This window comes from Mirounga angustirostris, unplaced genomic scaffold (genome assembly GCF_029215605.1).
Source record: "Mirounga angustirostris isolate CCGP_5_RB_7025 unplaced genomic scaffold, mMirAng1.0.hap1 SCAF_11, whole genome shotgun sequence".
Taxonomy (NCBI): Eukaryota; Metazoa; Chordata; class Mammalia; order Carnivora; family Phocidae; genus Mirounga; species Mirounga angustirostris.
Window position 1 is genome coordinate 79,686,380 of NW_026991719.1, and position 25,054 is coordinate 79,711,433.

General features: G+C 36.3%; 1 non-coding gene across 1 annotated transcript; it reads left to right on the top strand.

The window, feature by feature from the left end:
• The first annotated feature begins 23,143 nt into the window (after window positions 1-23,143).
• On the top strand, window positions 23,144-23,249 carry LOC123851342 (U6 spliceosomal RNA). Its single transcript, XR_006792547.1, has one exon. It is a non-coding gene; the product is annotated as a U6 spliceosomal RNA (small nuclear RNA).
• The last annotated feature ends 1,805 nt before the right edge of the window (window positions 23,250-25,054 follow it).

The following is a 25,054-nucleotide window of genomic DNA, read 5'->3' on the forward strand; positions in this document are numbered from 1 at the left end:
AGTTGGTGGGTTTTCTTCCTATTTTGTTTTTAGGAAGAGACAACAAAATCTCATCTCGCCAAATGTATATGTGATAATCTTCATAAGTTTTTGTTTCTGCAGGTGGAATGGGAGTTATTTTGATATTGGCACTGTTAAAATTCTGGATTGCCTTCTTAAAACTCCAAAACCTGTGGATAATTGACACAAGAGCTAGGAGACTCTTATACAAACACTCTTGTTAGAAAAACAAGGTGGGGGTCTATTGAGGCTACTGCTGATTTTGAACATATTTAGATTCATTCTCTTGCTTTCAAAGAATGTAACTATGTAAACTCAAAGAAAGTTTTCAAAAATAACCACAATGTTATATTGGGAATCAGTAGAGCTGTGGGAACCCCAAGCATTTATTTTTTCCATAAGTAAATTGAGGTATCTATACTAAGAATATTGGTGTTCCTCAACAAATTTTCTTCCTATAGCATATACATCCCCAGAGAAAAAAAGTGATTGTTGATGTTATGATCACTAAGATATTTGCTTTAAAAATTTAAATAAATATTGGAGTGCCTGGGTGGCTCAATCAGTTAAGCATCTGCCTGGGCTTAGGTCATGAGCTGGGGGGTCCTGGGATCCAGCCCCAGGTCATTCAGGCTTCCTGCTTAGCCAGGAGCCTGCTTCTCCTTCTCCCTCTGCCCCTCTCCCAACCCAACTGTGCTCTCTCCCACTCTCTCTCTCAAAAAAATAAATAATTTTTTAAAAATTAAATAAATATCCAAAATATTGTAATGGTAACAAAGTTAAAACCCTCAGAGGCTGATTTCAAGGGCACTTGAATTTTGGGTGGAGAATATTCACCTACATCTATGTGATTACATTCCACTGTCAGCCTGATCCAACTTTGGAAAACCTTTATGACACAACCAACAAACTGGGAACCGGTGCAGAAATTTAGAATGCCAAAGATGAATTGGAAAAGTTTCTCCTGAAATAGAACAAAATGAAATATCTTCTGCCATAGACAATAAAAGAAAAAATGATTCAAAAAATGGAGAACACCCTCCATCAAAATCCTTGAGGAGAACACAGGCAACAACCTCTTTGACCTCAGTTGCAGCAACTTCTTCCTATACACATTGCCAAAGGCAAGGGAAGAAAGGGCAAAAATGAACTATTGGGACTTCATCAAGAGAAAAAGCTTTTGCACAGTGAAGCAGTCAACAAAACCAAGAGACAACTGACAGAATGGGAGAAGATATTTGCAAATGACATATCAGATAAAGGGCTAGCTAGTATCCAAAATCCATAAAGAACTTATCAAACTCAACACCCAGAGAACAAATAATCCAATCAAGAAATGGGCAGAACACATGAACAGACATTTCTGCAAAGACATCCAAATGGCCAACAGACACATGAAAAAGTGTTCAATATCACTCGGTGTCAGAGAAATACAAATCAAAACCTCAATGAGATACGACCTCACACAAGTCAGAATGGCTAAAATTAACAAGTCAGGAAACAATAGATGTTGGCAAGGATGCAGAGAAAGAGGAACCCTCCTACACTGTTGGTGGGAATGCAAGCTGGTGAAGCCACTCTGGAAAACAGTATGGAGGTTCCTCAAAAAGTTGAAAATAGAGCTACCCTATGACCCAGCAATTGCACTACTGGGTATTTACCCCAAAGATACAAATGTAGTGATCCAAAGGGGCACATGCACCCCAGTGTTTATAGCAGCAATGTCCACAATAGCCAATGTATGGAAAGAGTCAAGATGCCCATTAACAGATGAATGGATAAAGAAGATGTGGTATGTATATACAATGGAATATACAATTGCCATTTGCTATGACATGGATGGAACTAGAGGGCATTATGCTAAGCGAAATAAGTCAATCAGAGAAAGACAATTATCATATGATCTCACTGATATGAGGAATTTGAGAAACAAGACAGAGATCATAGGGGAAGGGAGAGAAAAATGAAACAAGACGAAAGCAAAGAGGGAGACAAACCATAAGAGACTCTCAATCTCAGGAAACAAAGTGAGGTTTGCTGGAGTGGAGGGGGGTGGGGGGATGGGGTGGCTGGGTGATGGACATTGGGGAGGGTATGTGCTATGGTGAGCACTGTGAATTGTGTAAGACTGATGAATCACAGACCTGTACCCCTGAAACAAATAATACATTATATGTTAATAAAAAAAGAAAAAATGCAAAACAAGTATGCAAAGATATGTATAGCAAGGAATTCACTGCACCCCTGTGAAAGCATCCCCACTGAAAAATATGGAAACTGCCTAAATGTCCATCAACAGAGATTGGTTGCAGGGGGGGATATTCAATATCAGCTTATTAATGAATCTTCATTGTAGATAATATGTATTTAATAGCAAGAAGCATTATTAAGGTGTACCTTAAGGGGTAGAAGTTTACAAAACAATATATGTAGTAAAATGCTATTTTTTAATATGAAAAAAATAAAAGTAAATTAATGTAAAAAAAAAAGATGGAGAACATTTTAGTGGTGTGGAAGAACGAGAAATGAAAACCTATGTGCATTGCTTCAATCTAATTCAATACTGCACTACTAGATCATTAAAACCTTTAGAAAATAAAGTGGACCCCATGCCAATGATTGTCTGATCTACAAAGTGATAGCCATAATGGTAGTACAATATAATAGAAAAGGCATGAGTTTGAAATTGAATAAGCATGGGTTCAAATACCATATTTGTTGCTTACTAGCTTCATGATCATGGATATATCATTTAATCTCTGAGTCTCTCTCACATCAGTAAAATAGGGATATTAAGACTAAACTCACAGGACTATTGTGAGAATCAAGCAAGAAGGCATTTAAAGTGCCTAATCACATAATGAACACAAATTTTATTAAGTAATGGAATAGAGAGGAAACTCTAGGTCTGCCTGATTTAAAAATTCCCTTTTTTACCACCTTGTTATACTATCAATTAATTATGCTATTTGCATTAAATTAAATTAATTTTATATTCTTATGAATTATATTTGTGTAGATTACATTATTTTTTGAATTATTTAAATTGTTTTATAGATACGATATGGAAAAGTGCAAGGCAATCAACACTGAGCATTTGTCAAGTAGGATTCTGTACCCTTCATATTAATGTTTATGCTGAATTGTCTCAAAGCTGTAAGATAAGTAGGTGTTAACTCATTTTTACAGTCTAGGAAACTAAGACTCAAATTAATTTACCTAAATTCTTGCAACTGGTAGGTGGTAAATCTAGGATTCACCTTCAAGTAAATCTGATTCTAGGGCTTTATGCCCCTGCTAAGTACTGCCCATGTTTCTTCATCTGTCCATAATCAAATATAAAAAGATAGTGTTTGCTTTAAATAAAAACGTTGTTTGTATATTTTATAAATAAGTATATAAGCAGAAAAGTTGCAAAATGCATCTGAACAGTATCTAAGGAACTGAGCTAGTTTGAAAGGATAACAGGTAATAAGACGTGAGTATAGATCTACTCTTTGGATTGGCTCGACACTTAGTTTCTTTGCAAAGTGTAGTTTTCTCATTTTCCCTTTCATTTTACTCCTCTATAAGATTATAATGCTGGAAATTGAGATTTATACCGATAGCAATGGTTTGAGGGATATATGTATATATATACACATATATCCTTGGTATAATGAACTGGTACAATGTATATTTATTATATTTTTGCTTATTGACTGTCTCTCCTTATTAGAATATAAACTCCATGAGAGCATGCACTTTACCACTTTTCTTTCCCTTCCAGACTTCAGCTTTTTGTATACACAATTTTAATCACTATTCTTACTTTTTTCATTTAGCATCCTTTTTATTATGTTCAGTTAGCCACTGTATAGTACATAATTAGTTTTTGATGTAATGTTCAATGATTCATTAGTTTTAAGATTTTTTTTAAGATTTTATTTATTTATCTGACGATAGAGAGACAGCGAGAGAAGGAACACAAGCAGGGGGAGTAGGAGAGGGAGAAGCAGGCTTCCCGCGGAGCAGGGAGCCCGATGCGGGCTCGATCCCAGGACCCTGGGATCATGAACTGAGCCAAAGGCAGACGCTTAACGACTGAGCCACCCAGGCGCCCCAGTTTTAAGATTATTTTAAATGCAAGTGGTCCACAACTTACAATGGTTCAATTTAAAATTTTTCAAATTTAAGGACCACCTGGGTGGCTCAGTCAGTTAAGTGTCTGACTCTTGATTTAGGCTCAGGTCATGATCTTAGGGTCATGAGATCAAGCCCCACATAGGGTTCTGTGCTGGGCATGGAGCCTCCTTAAGATGGTCTCTCTCCCACTTCCTCTGCCACTTCCCCCCCCCCCCGCTCTCTCTATCTCTCTGAAAAAATTTTTTTCAACTTTACAATGGTATGAAAGTGATACATAGTAACAATAATGAGGATGAACAACCAATACACTTATTTATAACCATTCTGTACCCATACAATCATTTTGTTTTTCACTTTCAGTACATTATTCAGTAAATTAATAAAATATTCAGCACTTTATTATAAAATAGGCTTGTGTTAGATCATTTTATCCAACTGTAAGCTAATGGAAATGTCTGAACACAATTAAGATAGGCTAGGCTAAGCTATGATGTTTGGTAGGTTAGGTGTATTAAATGCTTTTTTGATTTACAATATTTTCAACTTGTGAGAGGTTTATCAGGACATAATCCCATCATAAATCAAGAAAGATCTATGGCCTGATCAAGGAATAATTCAGTTGTTATCTATGAACAAGTGAATAAACCAGTCAGTTCATTGAAATCACTAATCAGTTAAGTGAAATAGCTCTTCCATTCATAACATTCAATTACATACTTCCATGCCTTTCCTCAGGGTGCTTACAACTTCTGCCCCAAATGATTTGATCATTGCTGTAGATGAGTAACTTGTGTGTGGTTCCCATTCTTCCCTTTTCTAAACGGACATTTTTGTTGCAACTATACTGTTTCTTCTCTACAATTGTATACTAGGTGGATGAGTGGGAGGGCAAGTAATTTGTATCTTAGTTTATAGGTGACCAAAGCACAACAAACTTGTTTCTTAGTTTGTAGGTGACCGGAACACAATGAATCACATCTGGATGTAAATTTTAAAGGTGTGTCACCAGATACCTTAAACTTTTAGATGAACACAGTAACTGGATGAGACACTGGATCTTCTCTCTTGGGAAAGAGTGAAATGTGTTCTATGTTTAGAATGATAAGCAATGTTATTTGGATAGTCAATAAGGCAGAGTGTATCAGATATTACTACTTCTTTCCCTATTCAGTATCCATTTTGTTCATAGTAATAAACTTTTAGATGAGCTAAATATTACACTCCCAATCTTCCTTACAGCTAGATATAGCCATGAGTCATAGTTATGTGCAATGCTATATAAGCAGAAATATCATGTAGCAGCTTCCAGGATTTTTTCCTCCATTGACAACTTTGCCTTCTCTCATTCAAATCCTCCTCCATCCTCCTATCTGGAATATTAATGCCACAATCTTGAAATGTAAAGTTAAGGGCCACATATTCAACATGGCAGAGTGATAGATTGGAAGAAAATAGGGTCTCGATGCATATCATGGACAAGAGATGCCAATAACAGCTCTGTACTGCTTATAACCTGAACTTGTATATGAGAAAGAAATGATCTATCTCCATAAAACCACTGTTGTTTTAAGTTTTATGCCCCTCAAAATGGAACCTACCTCTAAATGATAGATATCATAAATATTTAGTTATAGTAGTAACTGTGTTAAATTTCTAGGGCTGCCATAACAAAATATGATAAACTAGGTGGCTTAAAAAACAAAAATTTATTTTCTCAGTTTTGGAGACTAGAAGTGCAAGAACAAGGTGTTGTCATGCTTGTTCTTTTTTTCTTTTCTTTTTCATGTTTTTTATTTAAATTCCACTTAGTTAACATACAGTGTAACATTAGTTTCAGGTGGAGAATCTAGTGATAAATCACTTAAATACAACACCCATTCCCCATCACAAGTGTCTTCCTTAATATTCATCACCTATTTAACCCATCCCCCTGCCCAATGCCCCTCCAGCAGCCCTCAATTTGTTCTCTATACCTAAGAGTCTGTTTTCTGGTTTTTCTCTCTCTCTCTTTTTTTTTCCATTATGATCTTCTGTTTTGTTTCTAAAATTCCACATGTGAGTGAAATCATACGGTATTTGTCTTTCTCTGACTCACTTATTTCACTTGGCATAATATAATCTAGCTCCATCCACATCACTGCAATTGGCAATATTTCACTCTTTTTGATGGGTGAGTATGTATATGTATGTGTATATATGTATATATGTATATATATAGTCACCTCTTTATCTATTCATCAGTAGATGGAAATTTGGGCTTTTTCCAAAATTTGGCTATTGTTCATAATGCTGCTATAAACACAGGGGTGCATGTATCCCTTCAAATCAGTATTTTTGTATTCTTTGGGTAAATACCTAGTAGTGCTATTGCTGAATAATAGGGTAGTTCTATTTTTAACTGTTTGAGGAAATGGCATACTGTTTTCCAGAGTGGGTGCACCAGTTTGCATTCCCACCAATAGTGTAAGAGAGTTCCCCTTTCTCTGCATCCTCGCCAATACTGCTGTTTCCTGTGTTGTTAATTTTAGCCATTCTGACAGGTGTAAGGTGATATCTCACTGTAGTTTTGATTTGTATTTCCCTGTCAAGGAATGATGTTGAGCCTCTTCTCATGTGTTTGTTAGCCATCTGTATGTCATCTTTCAATAAATGTCTACTCAAAGCTTCTACCAATTTCTTAACTGGATTATTTGTTTTCTAAGTGTTATTGTTGTTATTTGGATATTAACCCTTTATTTTTTTTAATTTAAAATCAATTAGCCAACACATAGTACATCATTAGTTTTAGATGCAGTGTTCAACAATTCATCAGTTGCATATAACATGCAGGGCTCATCACATCTCGTGCCCTCCCTAATGCCCATCACCCAGTTACCCCATCCCCCACCCACCTCCCCTTCAGCAACCCTCAGTTTGTTTCCCAAAGTTAAGAGTCTCTCACGGTTTCTCTACATCTCTGATTTGTTCCCGTCCAGTTTTCCCTCCCTTCCCTTATGGTCTTCTGCACTGTTTCTTATGTTGCACATATGAGTTAAATCATATGATAATTGTCTTTCTCTGATTGACTTATTTCACTTAGCATAATACCCTCCAGTTCCAACCATGTGGATGTAAGTGGTGAGTATTCAACCTTTCTGATGGCTGAGTAATATTCAGCTGTATGGGTGTGTGTGTGTGTGTGTGTGTGTGTGTGTACCAAATCTTCTTTATCCATTCATCTGTCAAAGGACATTTCAGCTCCTTCCACAGTTTGGCTATTGTGCATATTGCTGCTATGAACACTGGGATGCAGGTGTCCCTTCATTTCACTACATCTGTTTCTTGGGGGTAAATACCTAGTAGTGCAATTGTTGGGTCTTAGGGTAGTTCTATTTTTAACTTCTTGAGGAACTTCCATATTGTTTTCCAGAGTGGCTGTACCAGCATGCATTCCCACCAACAGTGTAGGAGGTTTCGCCTTTCTCTGGATCCTCTCTAACATTTGTGGTTTCCTGTCCTGTTAATTTTAGCCATTCTGACTGGCGTGAGGTGGTATCTCATTGTGGTTTTGATTTATATTTCCTTGATGCCAAGGGATGTGGAGCATTTTTTGATGTGTCTGTTGGCCATTTGTATGTGTTCTTTGGAGAAATGTCTGTTTATGTCTTCTGTCCATTTCTTGACTGGATTTTTAGGTTTTTGGGTGTTGAGTATGATAAATTCTTTATAGATTATGGATACTAGCCTTTTATCTGATAAGACATTTGCAAATATCTTCTCCAAATCTGTAGGTTGTCTTTGGTTTTGTCAAAGAGGTTGCTGCCTGTGTTCTCCTCAAGGATTTTGATGGATTCCTGTCTCACATTGAGGTCTTTCATCCATTTTCAGTTTATCTTTGTGTATGGTGTAAAAGGATGGTCCAGTTTCATTTTTCTGCATGTGGCTGTCCAATTTTTCCAGCACTATTTATTGAAGACACTATCCTTTTTCCATTGGATTCTTTCCTGCTTTGTCAAAGATTAGTTGACCATAGAGTTGAAGGTCCATTTCTGGGCTCTCTATTCTGTTCCACTAATCTATGTGTCTGTTTTTGTGCCAGTACCATGCTGTCTTGATGATCAGAGCTTTTTAGTATAGCCTGAAGTCAGACATTGTGATGCCACAAGCACTGGTTTTCTTTTTCAACATTCCTCTGGCTAGTCAGGTTCTTTTCTGGTTCCATACAAATTTTAAGATTATTTCTTCCAGCTCTGTGAAAAATGTTGATCATATTTTGATAGGGATTGCAGTGAATGTGTAGATTTTTCTGGGCAGCATAGATATTTTCACAATATTTGTTCTTCCAATCCATGAACATGGAATATTTTTTCCATCTCTTTGTGTCTTCCTCCATTTCTTTCATAAGTGTTCTTTGGTTTTTAGAGTAAAGATCCTTTACTTCTTTGGTTAAGTTTATTCCTAGGCATCTTATGGGTTTTGGTGCAATTGTAAATTGAATCAATTCCTTAATTTCTCTTTCTTCAGTCACATTGTTAGTTATAGAAATGCAACGGCTTTCTGTGTGATTTTGTATCTTGTGGTGTTTCTGAATTGTTGTATGAGTTCTAGCAATTTTGGGGTGGAGTCTTTTGGGTTTCCCACATAAAGTATCATATCATCTGTGAAGAGTGAGAGTTTGACTTCTTTTTTACCAATTTGAATGCTTTTTATTTCTTGTTGTTGTCTGATTGCTGAGGCTAAGACTTCTAGTACTATGTTGAACAACAGTGGTGAGAGTGGGCATCCCTGTTGTGTTCCTGACCTTAGGGGAAAAGCTCTCAGTTTTTCCCTACTGAGGATGATATTTGCTGTGGGTTTCTCGTATATGGCTTTTATGATATTGAGGTACATTCCCTCTATCCCTACACTTTGAAGAGTTTTAATCAAGAAAGGATGCTATATTTTGTCAAATGCTTTTTCTGCATCAATTGAGAGGATCATATGATTCTTGTCATTTCTTTTATTAATGTAATGTATCATGTTGATTGATTTGTGATTATTGGACCACCTTGCAGTCCAGGAATAAATCCCATCTGTCGTGGTGAATAATCATTTTAATATACTGTTGGATCCTATTGGCTATTATCTTGGTGAGTATTTTGACATCCATGTTCATCAGAGATATTGGTCTGTAATTCTAGTTTTTGATGGGGTTTTTGTCTGGTTTTGGGATCAAGGTAATGCTGGCCTCATAGAACGAGTTTGGAAGTTTTCCTTCCATTTCTATTTCTAAAACAACTTCAGTAGAATAGGTATTAATTCTTCTTTAAATGTTTGGTAGAATTCCCCTGGGAAGCCACCTGGCCCTGAACTCTTGCTTTTTCAGAGGCTTTTGATTACTGCTTCAATTTCCTTGCTGGCTATGGGCATGTTCAGATCTTCTATTTCTGCCTGTTTCAGTTTGGGTAGTTTATAAGTTTCCAGGAATACATCCATTTCTTCCAAATTGCCTAATTTGTTGGCATATAGTTGCTCATAATATGTTCTTAGAATTGATTTTATTTCCTTCGTGTTGGTCGTGATCTCTCTTCTTTCATGCATGATTTTATTAATTTGGGTTGTTTCTCTTTTCTTTTTGGTATGTCTGGCTAGGTGTTTCTCTATCTTATTAATTCATTCAAAGAACCAGTTTCTATTTTTGTTTATCTGTTCAACTGTTCTTTTGGTTTCTATTTCATTGATGTCTGCTCTAATCTTTATTATTTCTCTTCTCCTGCTTGGTTTAAGGCTTTATTTGCTGTTCTTTCTCCAGGTCCTTTAGGTGTAAGGTTAGCTTGTGTATTTGAGATTTTTCTAATTTTTTGAGAGAGGCTTGTATTGCAACATACTTCCCTCTTAGGACTGCCTTTGCTGTATCCCAAACTTTTGAACAGTTGTGTTTTCATTCTCATTAGTTTCCTTGAATTTTTTAAATTCTTCTCTAATTTCCTGGTTGACCGATTCATTCTTTAGCAGGATGATTTTTAACCTCCAAGTGTTTGAGTTCCTTCCAAATTCCTCTCATGATTGAGCTCTAGTTTCAAAGCTTTGTGGTCTGAAAATATTCAGGGAATAATCCCAATTTCCTGGTATCAGTTGAGACCTGATTTGTGACCCAGTAAGTGATTTATTCTGGAGATTGTTCCACTTGCACTCCAAAAGAATGTGTATTCTGCTGCTTTGGGATGAAATGCTCTAAATATATCTGTTAAGTCCATCTGGGGTATTGAAGTACCCTACTATTATTGTATTATTATCTATGTGTTTAATTTGGTTATTGTATTGTATTATTATCTATATGTTTAACTTGATTATTAATTGTTTGATATAATTGGCAGCTCCCAAATTAGGAGCATAAATATTTATAATTGTTAGATCTTATTGTTGTGTAGATCCTTTAAGTATGATATAGTGTCCCTCTTCATCTCTTATTATAGTCTGTGGTTTATAATCTAATTTGTCTGATAGGATTGTAAAAAATAAAAAATTTAAAAATTTAAAAAATTAAATAAATAAATGAAAAATAAAAAAGGTGGAGGGAGAATATAATCTCTCAAGGTGGTCAAAACAGGGTTATCTAATTGGCCCTGAGTGTATTTTGGTTGCATGTTAGAAGGCACTAAATCCCAAAATTATAAAGAAAACAAAACTTATATATATACAAAAATAAAATTGCATAGAGTGAAAGGAAGCCAAAAAATGAAGAATATATCTATAAAATGTAAATGTAAAAAAATGAAAGTTAAAAAAAAGACAAAAACTAAGAGTTGATAAAATAAGAATCTAGTTGAAAAGGAAAAAAAGAAAAAAAAAGAATTGGAAAATTTTAAACTGAAAGATAAACGAATCATGGGACAAAACCTCAAATTCTATATACTATTTTCCTCTAAGGCTGGAATGTTACAGTCTTGTGGGGCCTGAAAACTTCTTGTGCACCTGTTCTTACAGTTGGTCTTCTGGGAAAGGGCCTGTGATGCTGCTTTCTTAGGTGTCTTTGCCTGGGCAGAGTTGCACCACCCCTTGTCAGGGGGCTGGACTTAGTGTAAACTGGTCCTCTGTGTGGCTTTTTTCCCTGAAGTCTTTCTGCACCTCTTTAGAGGATCAAAATAAAAATGGCCGCACCCTGGTCTCCAGCCCCAGAGCCAAAAGATTACAGTCCCTTCTCTTTAATAAACCCTCTGGAATAAATTGTCTTCACTTTTGTGTGTGCCAAACTGCAGACTCCTGTGGTACTTGCCCACAGCGATCCTCCTGGGTGAAGTCGGCGGGTCCCCCGTTACTGCACTTTGTAGGGTCCTGACACTGAGAACTGTTGCCAGTTTATGGTACTCCCGCTCTGCCCCTCCCAGGAGATGGCAGAGGGTCGCCCCGCACTGTCCTTTACAGGGCCACCAACCTGGGAGCTGTTGCCTGGTAATGCATGCACCCGTTCCACCCCTTCTGTGAGATGGTGGAGGGTCCTGGCATTCCAGTCCTCTTCAGGGTCCCCAGACAGAGAGCTGTCACCTGATTGGCCCCAGTTTGAGGGTTAAGGCAACCAAGCTGAGACCACCCTCCTGGGCTGGCTGACCGTAACCAGTTTCTTCACTCCTCTGCTTGGGAACTCTACTGGCTCAGGCACCCCCATTAATTCTCTGACTCTGGGGATCCGGAGACCATACTGTCCCACTTAGAAATCTGCCTGTTTCATCCCCTGAGCACCTTTCAGGCAGGGATGTATCTCACTGGAGCAGATTTCTAAGGATTTTGATTTTGCCCTCCAGAGCTGTATCACTTTTCAGTAGGCCACGCCCCTCTGTTTATCTTCTGGTATCTCCCCTCAAATTCACTTCTCTGCACCTCCTACCTTGCAAAAAGTGGTCGCTTTTCTACTTGTAGAGTTCTGGATATTCTTTTCTTACATCTCAGGTTGAATTCATGGGTGTTCAGAATGATTTGATAGTTATCTAGCTAAATTCAACAGACCAGATGAAATGAGGTCCCCTACTCTTCTGCCATCTTACCTCCCCCAGGGATATTAACCTTTTATCACTTATGTAATTTGCAAATATCCTCTCCCATTCTGAAGGTTGCCTTTTAGTTTTGTTGTTTTCCTTCACTGTGCAGAAACTCTTTATCTTGATGAAGTTCCAATAGTTCATTTTTTGTTTTTATTTCCCTTGCCTCAGGAGACATATCTAGTAAGAAGTTGCTATGACTCATGTCAAATAGATTGCTGCCTATGTTTTCCTCTAGGATTTTGATGGTTTCCTGTTTCACTTTTAGGTCTTTCATCCACCTTGAATTGACTTTTGTGTAGGGTATAAGAAAGTGGTCCATTTTCATTCCTCTGCATATTGCTGTTCAGTTTCCCTAATACCATTTGTTGAAGAGACTTTTTTCCATTGGATATCCTTTCCTGTTTTGTCAAAGATTAATTGACTATATAGTTGTGGGTTTATTTATTGGTTTTCTATTTTGTTCCATTGATATATATGTCTGTTTTTGTGCCACTTCCATACTGTCTTGATCACCACAGCTTTCTTTTTTTTTTATTATGTTATGTTAATCACCATACATTACATCATTAGTTTTTGATGTAGTGTTCCATGATTCATTGTTTGCGTATAACACCCAGTGCTCCATGCAGTACGTGCCCTCTTTAATACCCATCACCAGGCTAACCCATCCCCCCCTCCCCTCTAGAACCCTCAGTTTGTTTCTCAGAAACTATGGACTCTGAGAAACCATAGCTTTCTAATATAACTTCAAGTCCAGAATTGTGATGCCTCCCACTTTGCTTTTCTTTTTCAAGATTGCTTTGGGTATTCAGGGCCTTTTGTGGTTCCATACAAATTTTAGGATTGTTTGTTCTAGCTCTGTGAAAAATGATGGTGGTATTTTGATTGGGATTGCATTAAATGTGTAGATTGCTTTAGAAAGTATAGAAATTTAAACAATATGTGTTCTTCTAATACATGGACATGGAATGTTTTTCCATTTCTTTGTGTCATCTTCAAATTCTCATCAGTGTTTTATTTTTTTCAGAATACAGATCTTTTACCTCTTTGGTTAGGCTTATTTCTAGGTATCTTATGGTTTTTGGTGCAATTATAAATAGGATCAATTCTTTAATTTCTCTTTCTGCTACTTCATTATTGTTGTATAGAAGTGCAATGTATTTCTGTACATTATTTTTTATCCTGTGACCTTATTGAAGTTGTGTATCAATTCTGGCAACTTTTTCATGTAGTCTTTTGGGTTTTCTATATGGAGTATCATGTCATCTGCAAATAGTGAAAGTTTGACTTCTTCCTTGCAATTTGGATTTCTTTTATTTCTCTTTGTTGTCTGATTGCTGAGGCTAGGACTTCCAGTACTCTGTAAAATAACAGTGGTGAGAGTGGACATCCCTGTCTTATTTCTGGCCTTAGAGGAAAAGCTTTCAGGTTTTTTTCCCATTGAGGATGATGTTAGCTATGTGTTTTTCATATATGGTCTTTATGATGTTGAGGTATGTTCCCTCTAAATCTACTTTGTTGAGGGTTTTTATCATGAATAGATGCTGTAAGTTGTCAATTTTTTCCCTGCATCTACTGAGAGGATCATATGGTTTTCATCCTTTCTTTTATTAATGTGGTGTATCATATTGATTGATTTGCAAATATTGAACCACCCTTGCAATCCAGGAATAAATCCCACTTGATTGTGGTGAATGATTCTTCTAATGTACTGTTGGATTTGGTTTTCTAGTATCTTGTTGAGAATTTTTGCATCCTTGTTCATCACGGATATTGGCTTGTACTTCTCTTTTTCATGTAGTTTTTGTCTGGTTTTATTATTAGGGTAATGCTGGCCTTACAGAATGAGTTTTGAAGTTTTCCTTCCATTTCTATTCTTTTAATAGTTTGAGAAGAATAGATATTAACTCTTCTTTAAATGTTTGGTAGAATTCTCCTGTGAAGCCATGTGGCCCTGGACTTTTGTTTGTTGGGGGAATTTTGATTGCTGATTCAATTTCTTTGCTTGTTATCAGTCTGTTCAAGTTTTCTACTTCTTCCTTTTTCAGTTAAGTAGTTTATATGTTTCTAGGAATCCATCCATTTCTTACAGATTGTCCGATTTGGTGGCATATAATTTTTCATAATATTCTCTTATAATTGTATTTCTGTGGTTGTTGGTTATGATCTGTCCCCTCTCATTTGCAAATTTACTGATTTGGGTACTTTCTCTTTTCCTTTTGATAAGTCTGGCTATAGGTATATCAATTTTATTAATTTTTTTTCAAAGAACCAGCTCCTGCCTTCATTGATAAGATCTACTTTTCTTTTTTAGTTTTTATATCATTTATTTCTGCTCTAATCCTTACCATTTCCCTTCTTCTGTTGGCTTTAGGTTTCATTTTTTTCTTCTTTCTCCTGCTCCTTTGGGTGTAAGGTTAGGTTGTTTATTTGATTTTTTTTCTTGCTTCTTGAGGTAGGCCTATATTGCCTTATACTTCCTCCTTAGGGTCACTTTTGTTGCATCCCAAAGGTTTTGGACCATTTGTGTTTTAATTTTCATTTTTCCATGATTTTTTTTGTTCCTTCTTTAATTTCCTGGTTGACCCATCATTCTTCAGTAGAATGTTCTTTAATCTCCATATATTTGTTGTCTTTCAAATTTTTTCTTGTGGTTTGATTTCCCATTTCATAGTGTTGTGGTCAAAAAAGATCCATGTTATGATCTCAGCCTTTTTGTACTTATTGAGGCCTGATTTTTGACCTAGTGTGTGATCTATTCTGGAGAAGGTCCCATGTGCACTTGAAAAGAAAGTGTTTTCTGCTGTTTAGGATGAAATGTTCTGAATATATTTTTAAGCCCATCTGGCCCAGTATGTCATGCAAGCCATTGTTTCCTTGTTGATTTTCTGCTTAAATGATCTGTCCATTGATGAAAGTGGGGTGTTAATGTCCCCTTCTATTATTGTATTATCATCAATGAGTTCCTTTATGTTTGTTATTTTTTGTTTTATATATTTGTGTGCTCCCAAGTTGGGGGCATAAATATTTCCAATTGTTAGTTCTTCTTGTTGGATAGACCCTTTTATTGTGATATAGTGCTCTTCTTCATCACTGGTTAGGCTTTTGTTTAGAATCTAGTTTGTCTGATAAAAGTATTGCTACTCCAGCTTTCTTTTGATGTCCATTTGCGTGATAAATATTTCTCCATCCCCTCACTTTCAATCTACAGGTGTCTTTAGGTCTAAAATGAGTTTCTTATAAGCAGCATGTAGATGGGTCTTGTATTTTTATCCATTCTGACACCCTATGTTTATTGATCAGAGCATTTAATACATTTACGTTCAGAGTAGTTATTGATAGATATTAATTTAGTGCCATTTTATTACTTGTTTTATCATTATTTCTGGACATTTTCTCTGTTCTTTTCTAATCTTTGTTGCTTTTGGTCTTTCCTTCCCCTCCATGAGTCCCTTTAATATTTCTTGCAGGGCCAGTATAGTGGTCACAAACTCCTTTAATTTTTGTTTGTCTGGGAAACTCCTTATGTCTCCTTCTATTCTGAATGACAGCCTCGCTGGATAGAGTATTCTTAGTTGCAGATTTTTCCCATTCAGCACATTGAATATATCATGCCCCTCTCCTCTGGCTTGCTAAATTTCTGTGGATAGATCTGCTTTTGGTGGGAGTTCTCTGTGCCTCCTGGGTTTAGATGTCTGTTTCCTTCTCCATATTAAGGAAGTTTTCAGATATAATTTCCTCAAAACTTCTGCCCCCATTTCCCTCTCTTCTTCTCCTTGGACTTCTATGATAGGAATGTTATTATGTTTGATGGAGTCAAGAGTTCCCTAAGTCTACTTTTGTAATCCAAAATTCTTTTTTTTGTTGTTCAGCTTCATTATTTTCCATAATTCTATCTTCTATATCACTTATATGTTCCTCTTCCATTCTTGTGGTCATTCCATCCAGTCAGCTTAGAATCTTGGTTATTGCATTTTTTATTTTATCCTGATTGTTTTTTAGCTCTTTTATCTCTGCAGTTAAGAGTCTCCCTGATGTCTTCCATGCTTTCCTCAGGCCCAGCTAGTATGCTATGATTATTGCTTTAAGTTCTGGATCAGGCATATTACTTACTTCTGTTTTGATTAGATCCACAGCTTTGATCTTTTCTTGTTCTTTCTTTTGGGATGAATTCTTCCATCTTGGCATTTTGTCTAGGTCTCTGTCTTCTGTGTGTTAGGAAAGGTTGTAATGTTTTCTGCTCCTGAGAGTAATGGCTTTATGAAGAAGAGGTCATATATTGTCTGGGGTCTGGCACTTCAGGAAGTGTCTCTTGTGTGTGCTGCATGCACTCTGCTGCTGTGTTTTGGCTGCTCTATCCCTCAGGTCAGTCATCTGCATAGTTTCTCCTTGCCTGCAGTGGGTAGTGTTTGGACCTTGGCCAATGTGTGGTGAGTTTTAACTAGGTGTTCTCTAGTCTACTTGTTAAAAGAGACCTGATGCTATTTCCACTGGAACTGAAGCCCTGCAGAACTCTGTGGTTAGTAGACATGGTGCATGCAGGGGTTTGTGCTAGTCTTCTGGGAGAGGGTCCCACTGAGCTGGTCCTAAGGCACACTTGCCTGAGAAAAGCAGTACTAGCAGAGCACAGGTGCGTGGGACTTGATGTAAGCAGGTTAGGCAGCCAGTGTTGGAGCTGTGCTGTTTACTGAAGCTGTATTATGCTGAGGAGTAGGGGAGGGAAATGGCACCAGCCTGCTCCTTTGTCCCTGGAGAAGGGAGTCTGTGCTTGTTGTTCTCAAGGAAGCACTTTCAGAGGAGCAAATTATTTACCCTCATGCATCACAGGCATTTTTCAGATGGCTGATTTCACACTGTCTCTAGGTTACTTGCTGCCTGGAGCAGTGTAGCACAACTTGGGTTCTACCCTAGCCAGGTCTGCTGAATTTTAAAATTCTAAATTTTAGGGACCTGGTGTGGTGGGGACCTGTGCTGGTCCTCTTGGAAGAATAGTAGTTGCATCAGACCATGGGAGCATGGGATTTAGAGCAAGCAGGCTAAATAGCCAGTATCCAGGTTAGTCACCCTCAGCAGATGTCTCTGTGTCTATGCTGAGTGCCAGGGGAGGGAAATGGCACCTACTTGTTCTTTTGTCCCCAGAGAGGCAATGTCAGCTCTCATAGATGAGCATCAAAAAGTATGATCAGTCTCTTCCCGTGCCCCTTAGGTGATCCTTAGATCATGTAGTCTGTCCTGGCGTTGTTCACCTGCCCTCTCTCCAGGAGTAAGATACTGTCCCTAGGTTTCTATCCCAACCAAGACTTGGACTTCTAAAACTCCAGTCTTCAAGTCCCACTGGTTGCAAAAACTCATGAAATTCAGCCCCTCTCATTTTCTCAGCCAATGACTTTGGAGAAATTTTCTCCTTGTGTGTGTATTCCTATGCATTCCACTCTCTCTTGCTTTTCTCTGCAACTAAGTCTCCCTCCCCTTTGCAGCCCCCATGATCTGTTTCTCACTCAAACCATGTTTCCTCACTTCCTACCTTCCTTGAAGTGGCATCTTCTCTCCCTCTAGTTGTGCAGTTTGTTCTATCAGTCCTCAGGTCAATTTCTTGAGTATTAAAAATCATTTGGTAGTTATCTAGTTCTGTTTGAGAGATGAGGCAAGTCTAGGGCTCTCCTACGATACCACCATCTTAGCTCCTCTCCCCTGCCTGCTCGGGCTTGTTTTTTGTTTTTATTTTTGTTTTGTTTTGTTTTCTTCCTGAGGCCTTTCTCCTTGGCTTGCAGATTGGCTTCCTCTTCATTTTTGTCTTTGCATGGTCTTTTCTTTGTGCATCCTCATCCTTGATGTCACTTTGTGTGTCCAAATTTCCTCTTCTTATAAAGAACACCAGTCAGATTTGATTAGGGTCCACTATAATGACATAAATTTAACTTAATCACTTCTTTAAAGGTCCTATCTCCAAATACAATCACATTGTGAAGTACTGGGCATTAGAACTTCACCATGAAAATTTTGCAGACACCATTTAATCCATAGCAGTAACTAGTTTGTTGGCAAAACGATGAGCACTGCAAAGCAGGGGCTGCATCCTCTTCACTTTTATATTGGCAAGTGGTTAGCACACTGACAGACAGAGAAGAAGCACACACCAAATAGTGACTGCTTTTGAGAACTGAATCCATTTTCCTGAATGTTTAGACTGGAATGACTGGCCAATTTAGTTAAATGGCCACAATGATGTGCACAAAAACATAGCTTTAAAATTCCATTCCTAAAACAATATATCTGGATATTTTAGAATATCTAAACCAGGATAAAATAGAGAAAGCAACATTGAAAAAGGTGAAACCCTAGGAAAATATTAATAATTAAACATTTCCAGATACTTGAAATGTAGATTATATTTATTACTGAGAACATGATGGAAATATTTAATATAAAGTATTGCTATCATGGTGGAATTAGTTGAGTGTATCTAAGCAAAGCTTCCTTTGAAAGCATCCCTCTCTACCTCAACCATTACACATAAAGTTACATAACCTATTCCAGAAACCATGTGCATTGCACAGTGTGTTAGAGCTGCTTACTCTTAACCACAAGAGCTGATTGTTATATTTTCATGCATTTTTCAAACTGGTAGTTAAACCATTGGAAGCTTTAAATCAGCTGTAGTAGAAGTATTACTATCACAGAAATCAACAAATGCTAAAATCAGGGCTTTGGGGGCAGCAGTTTTTAAACATTTACCAGCACACCACTGGCCATAGTGCAGTTGAGTTCCTTAAAAGCAAAGCCTCCTCACGTAGCTAACAGTTGTAAAGCATACTCATTGCAAGAGGGAGATCAATGGGAATGGTAAGAAGAGGACTGATTCAAAAGAACACTAAACCTCTGACCCTTTCTAAACCTCTTTTCCCTCCTGTAGTGTTTATAGCAAACTATCATAGCTCAGCTGAGGGGCTTAAGTTATTTTCATTGAATCTCATTATACTATTTTGAAACTCTCTCCTTCAGATCTCTATTGCCAGATGTTCTATTCCAGAAAATTACCCTGTTATTCTGAAAATTTGTCTCATCTATTTTCTTTGACTCCAAAGGTGGAAAATATATCATTTGTTATGATTACTATTGACCTTTATAATATCACCTGTCCAACTTTTATTGTTGAATAAGATGAAATGTATTCTTTTTTTATTTTCTCATTAAGCAGTTCTATAACATGTTTATATTTGCAAAATGTCCTCCAACCACTATTTTGGTTATTTTTTACAACAGTTATTAGAGGAGATGGTATTATCCTGCTATTTCAGAGGACTAATCTCTAGAAAGTTCAGAAGTTTTCTTTAAGTCATGCACTAATCTTGGAGCTTATAGTGGATCACAGAATTTCTAAATTGGCCTCTGTAGACTACTAGTGTCATTTCTATACTTTTTGTGTGTCTCCTTGATGCCAGCTCCTGTAATGCAAGTTCTTGTTCTCATTCCTGGACACACACACACACACATGCACTTTTACAGAAATGAGGTTTATCACTAGCCACAACACCATATTTTCAATATATTCATAACCTACTATGTATTGAGGAACCATTCAAGATAATGTTACAAGGCAATTTTCCCCAATGATCCAATTAAGTAGACACAATTATGCCCATTTTTCAGATGAAGAAAGAGACCTACAAATATTAAATAACTTACCAAAGTAATTGACAATGCCTAATGTACAATAATAAAAATAAATTTAAAAATTATCTGAAATTAAATCTCATGATTAATATAAAACATAACTGTCCAGGAAATTGAACATATATGATCTCATTTAATACTCACTGTAGTCCACAAGGCTATTACTAGCCCCTCTTTAAAGTGGCAGAAACATGATCCAAGAGATTATGTCATTTGCTTAGGGTCACACAACTAGTATGTATCAGAGCTAGGATTCAAACCGAGATCATCTGATTTCCAAACCAGAGTTCTTCCCACTTTAACACAGAGACCATGTAAATAATCAGCTTTTTATCTACTTCATTCCTCTTTACTATATAGACTCTTGATTGTATTTCTCTCTTTTTCATTCCCTTGTTTCTTGCTCCCTTCCAGCTCATTTTGCACTATTTCCATTAGCAGCATTGATTTACTGGTCACATATGGTACTTGGCTCCACTGAATATTACACGTTGACAAAACAAATTGAAAAATGGGCTACATATGTTTCAGGGACTCAGTGAAACAGTGAGTGTACACTATTAGGGTTGGCACTCTGAAGAAAGAGATTCAGCCTTTGCTTAGATAATGATAGGAAATAAAATGTTGTATCATCCTGACTAGCAAGTTTAGTATTAACATCACTGCATAGAGGAGATAGCTCTAACCTACTTATGTCATATCTAAAAGTCTAATAATCAACAAACATTTACTGAATACCTACTATTGTGCTAAGTATAATGGTTATTATAGGGAATTATAATAATCTTCATTTGTTCCATTGAAATTTATTAGGCTTCAATTATGTGCCAGACTATGTTTCAAGTACTAAGAAAGTAATAGTGAACACATCTAGCACAGGTCCTGCCTCATGAAGCTTATATTCTGGTAGAGGGAAGAGGAAGGATGAATCAAGTAAATAGAAAATAAATAAAATTATTGATTATAAGTGCCATGAAATAAAGAAAGGATCTATATAAAGGATGGCAGGAAGGAATGGGACTCACTTTGAATGAGTAGTGAAGAACTCTCTAAGGACTATTTAATCATATATCCTACATTTCAGGGGCTTATATATTAATTGTCCACATATATACATTGTGTGCAAGAATAATATTTACTTCATAAGCTTAATGTATTGAAAACTGGAAACTACACTTAACAGACCACAAAAACTATTGCATTTTTCAAGAAGTGATACATAGTAATAGTATTTTATAAGAATATTTATGAAATGCATATACATATATAGAATCTCTTTTGAATAGAGTATAGTTAAGCCATCATGATTATTAATTAAGCCATAATTTTATATATTTTGGACACATCAAGATATAAATTGGGGGAAGACCATCATTCAGTTATAAGGCAGTAGACTTCTCTTGTTCTCACTAAACCAGTGCTACTCAGTGCTCATCTGAAAACTGTGCTTTTCAATTAAGTTCAAAGAAGTCCAAGTTAACTCATTTTTCTTCAGTATTACCCAGAAGATACTCTTTAAATATAAGAAAATAGAAAGATGCTATTTATCAAGTCCAACCAAATTTCAGTTGAATTTTTTTTAGAATTCTAGAAGTTTATTTTACCTCTATAGTTATTTTTACCAAAAATTTTGGAAAAGACTGAAATTATTCCTAGCTATATTAAAAAAAAAAAAAAAAAAAAAAAAAAAAAACGTTTTCCTAAATCTGAGGATGGTCATTTTCTAATTGTTTTACAGAAGTCAAAATTGCACTATGAATTGCTCAGAGTCATCTTTTATTTCCACAACAAAATGTATCTGTGGCATTTACTATTAAAAAATATCTTATTACGGGCACCTGGGTGGCTCAGTTGGTTAAGCGACTGCCTTCGGCTCAGATCATGATCCTGGAGTCCCAGGATCGAGTCCCGCATTGGGCTCCCTGCTCGGCGGGGAGTCTGCTTCTCCCTGTGACCTTCCCCCCTCTCGTGTGCTCTCTCTCTCTCACTCTCTCAAATAAATGAATAAATAAAATCTTTAAAAAATATATCTTATTAGAATCAGGGCTCAGTAGATAGTTTAAGTTAACCAGGAAACAGCAATAAGGGAGGCTAATGCCACCCTCCATTTTTCACCCATTCTGGTTGTTTTTCAGACAAGTTTCAATGAGCTGACTATGAAGCTATGCCTTCTTTAGTTGGGAGGCTGGGTCTATCCTACTCTGTTTCAAGGCTGCTGTGTCATAAACATAAACTCAGGAACAGAGTGATAATTGAACAATTAATAAGACCCATGATAAAACAATGTACTTAAAATAAAATGCATAATTAAAATAACTGAACCACAAAAAAGTGCATTTGAATATAGAAAATGTGCATGTCTATTCCAGATAGTAACAGAACAATCCCATAAACGACTCCACAAAAATAATAATAAACATATCAGATTAAAGAAGAATATATATGCTCTGGCTGTCTTAGGACCATAAATGCAGCCTACAGTCATTTTTTAGTATTACAGGAAGAGTTTAGATCCCTCTGGGAATTTCTTACCCAAGAAATTCTCTATTGGTATACTGGTTACTAATATATTTCTGTTGTGCTATCTTTCACTACTAAGTTATTCTACCCAGCCTAAACTATTTTGAAAATTAGAAGACCAAATTTGGTGGCTCATAAGTAAGGTAGAATATACAGTAGACAGCATTTGTTCCATGACCAGTAAGGTGATCTGATTTATTAAGGCCACCTACTGAGTGTAAACATGGCAAAGAAAAGGGGAGAAGCACTTGCCAGAGGTGCTCAAAATCCTGGCTAATGACCTAGAATGAAGCACACTTGCCCAATATGCTATCTGGAGAGTGAACTGAATCAATTTTGTAATTCCATAAGATCTAACACCTGGGTTCAAATATCTCCAGTAAGGGGAGAAAATATGAAGGTGTGTCTAAAGAATTCCCTGACTTAGATGAAGTTTGGCATGTTTCCTGGAAATAAAGAAACTCAGTAGTCAGTATCTTGAATAGAGTACTTAAACTTTGTGTTCCTCTTTGCTGGTGCTTTAGTTAACATCATAATGATTTGTCATAGGGCATGTATGGATAGTTTCTGAAAGGAGTCAGCACCAAAACTAGGTAAGGACTATATGGCCAGACAAGTGTTCCTAATGAAGCAAGCTTTTACTTATATTTTTGAATGGACAGAATCTGCTTTTGAGTGGATGGTAGGGTGGACATGTCCTGTTTGTGTGGTCTATGGGCAGTACTTGAACTTGACGCTGTGTACATCTTAATTAATGAAAACTGCTTTTCCCAGTGAGAAAAGTCTTTGAGGCTCAGTAGACAATATTTTAAATAATATTAACATGAGTGCTCATTCAGCAGTACATATACTAAAATTGGAATAATACAGAGAAGATTATCATGGCCCCTGAACAAGGATGACATGCAAATTTGTGAAGCATTCCATATTTTTAAAAAAATAACAATATTGATGTGAATAATAGCTATATTTATTGAAGTATATACTTGGTACCTCTCACTGTGCTGAGTGCTTTATTTACATTATTTCTTAAGTTAATCCATCCAAAGCACTAAGCCAGTGCTCAAAATGTAGTCCTTGAACCAGTGCTGGTAGTGAATTTTTTGTTACCAGTCCATGATAGATAAGTATAGAAACAGAGTTTGCAAACTATAACTGCATTGACATTGTCACAACATCCTAGAAAGTGCTTGTTTCATTAAATAGGTATTGACTAGCTCAGGTGTTGTTGAACTAATGTGATGAGTTGCTTTGATGCAAGCTGTGTTGTAGTCATTCTCAATAGGACCATATAACAACATGTGATATTTTTAGATCAGTTTATCAACTAAAACACATACTAAAATATGAAATCCATTTCCTTCTTTGAAAGACAATTGTACTACAGTTTTACAGGTTAAAATTTTGGAACTGGCTACCAATGAAACCTTGAAAATAAATTTTGAAATGACATCATTCATTTCATCTTGAGTAAAAGTTAAAATGAATAACTTGACCTTGCTGAAATTGCTTTAAAATCTCTTTTACTCCTGTCAACATACTTATATGAGAAGCATTTCTCTACTCTGTTATTAAAACAAAACATGCAAGAATCACATATGCAGTATTCTTTGCAAATAGCATTGTCATCAATACAGCCTAGATCCTGTAAATTACTTAGCCATAAGCTAGCTCCTTTGTCACATTATAAACTTTAGATATTGATATACACAGTGTCTTTCAAAGTGTGCATATAGGCATCTAATATGGGGAATCACTATTCTACTCAAGTAATCATTACTTGCCCATACTTACACTTTCAATGCATCATATATAGGTTTTATAATTAATTTATTTTTCTTATAACATCTCTTCTCATATGTACTAAAATGTAATTTCATGTTTGTTGACTCTAGTGAAAATGTACCCTTGTACTTTGTATTTATTTTGAGAAATTCATTGTTATCGTATTTTCTAAAAGTATTAGTCAATAATGAATTAAACTTTCAAAAATATCTTTCATCACAGAGTTTGAAAAGTACTCCACTAAATTCAATGCATAGAGCAAATTCTCAGTAATAGGAAAAATGATGATGATGACCATGATCTCATCTCTCACGTAACTACAATGGAAGCCCAGTGAAATGTAACTGTAATTATATTCTACTTTGAATAGGAAAACTTAGATTCAGGGAAGTTAAATAATTGGTTCAGTGTCACACAACTAAGTGATAAAGGCCAAGAATCAGACCTAGGTCTGTCTGATTTTCAAAGCTCATTTTCTCATACACTGCCACTATGATACCTTCCCTTTATAAACATACATGCACATATAATGCCAAACTTATAGAAAATTTGCAAGTATGGAGATATAGGCCAAACAAATTTTTCCTCCTAAACCACTGGAGAGTAAGTTGCCAACATGATATCTCATCAACCCTGAATATTTTATTTTGTTTTTTCTGCCATAAAGGGCATTCTCCTATATAACTACAATACAACCATCAAAATCTGGAAATTAATGTTTCTACATCACAAACATCTATTTTTCAGATCCCAAATCAAATCTCCCAGTCGTCTCAACAATATCCTTCATAGCAAAAGGATCCAGTTCACAATTGTGCACTGCATTTGGTTTTCATATCACTTTAATTTCCTTCACTGGAGCAGTTTCTGAAACTTTACTTTCATGACCTTTGTAATTTTAAAGAATGTAGGCCAGTTATTTTTTAATTTAAATTTTTATTCAAGTATAATTA